Below are 881 nucleotides of genomic sequence, written 5' to 3'. Positions count from 1 at the left end.
TGGCGGGAGCGGCGGGAGCCGCGGCCTCTCCACCCCTGCTCTGCTCGTTCGTTACGGCCAGTAAGTACTGGGGCCCGGGCAGAGCCGGCGCGTCGCCTGGATCTCTTCAGGGTGTCGCGGGCGGGCGCCAGCCCCGTGCCCGCTCCCTTCCCGGTCCAGCCGCGGGCGCTCTTACCTCGTCCTCCGGACCCCGTTCCCGCCGCCCCGCCAGCCCTCACCGTCGGGCCGATGCTGCCCCGCTGCGGGAGGGCAGTCGGCTCGGCAAGGAGGAACCCGGCCTGCGGGAGCGGGGAGGGTCCTTCCGTGCCCTGCCCCCGGCGGCTGCGGAGTGCCAGGAAGGGTCCGCCCGCGCGCCCCGTCTTGGGGTCTCGGGCGCGGCGGGAGTGTGGTCGTTACCTGCCTCCGGCGGGCTTGATCTCACCGCCTTTCAATAAAGCCTCACGTTTCCCTCCGTGTCCCGTTGCACGTCACCGGGAGGGCTGCCGCGCGCCCCTGGCCAGCCTGCTCCCCGGCCGCGGGAGCCCCGTGGTGGCTCACAGCCCTCCCGGAGCGGGGAGCAGCCGGCGGTGCGGCCGGTTCTCCGCAACTCCGCCGTCGCCTCCTGAGGCCGTAAACCTGCCTTTCCGTCCCCGGAGCGCGGGACGTCGCCGCGGCGTCCCCGCCCGGCCACAGCGCTGCGCTCTCTCTGGTGTACCCCCGGGGCCCAGCGCGCGCTGAGCCCCCTGCACCCTCCCGTCTTCCCCACAGAGAGACAAAAAAGCAGGCGGGGGGGAAGATGGAGGAGCCCCCCAGAGGAGTGGGGCGGCCGAGGGGGAATGGTGCCTCTGGGATGGAGGGGGCCCGTGACCCGCCGGGAGTGAAGCTCCCGGGGCGGGGGGTGG

At 74.6% G+C, this 881-nt stretch overlaps 1 protein-coding gene across 1 annotated transcript in view; it reads right to left on the bottom strand.

Annotated features, from left to right (window-relative positions):
- NONO (non-POU domain containing, octamer-binding) overlaps window positions 1–492 on the bottom strand; it is a 15,984-nt gene extending 15,492 nt beyond the window's left edge. Inside the window, exons 1-2 of the mRNA XM_010565304.1 lie at window positions 397–492; window positions 176–239 (exon numbers count right to left, since the gene is read on the bottom strand). The gene's annotated coding sequence lies outside the window, so the exon portion shown is untranslated. The remainder of the gene's footprint in view (window positions 1–175; window positions 240–396) is intronic.
- Window positions 493–881: the final 389 nt, after the last annotated feature.

This window comes from Haliaeetus leucocephalus, unplaced genomic scaffold (genome assembly GCF_000737465.1).
Source record: "Haliaeetus leucocephalus isolate CR32 unplaced genomic scaffold, Haliaeetus_leucocephalus-4.0 Scaffold189, whole genome shotgun sequence".
Classification (NCBI taxonomy): domain Eukaryota; kingdom Metazoa; phylum Chordata; class Aves; order Accipitriformes; family Accipitridae; genus Haliaeetus; species Haliaeetus leucocephalus.
The sequence above is the reverse complement of the archived record's forward strand: the minus strand, read 5'-3'. Positions and strand labels throughout refer to the sequence as shown.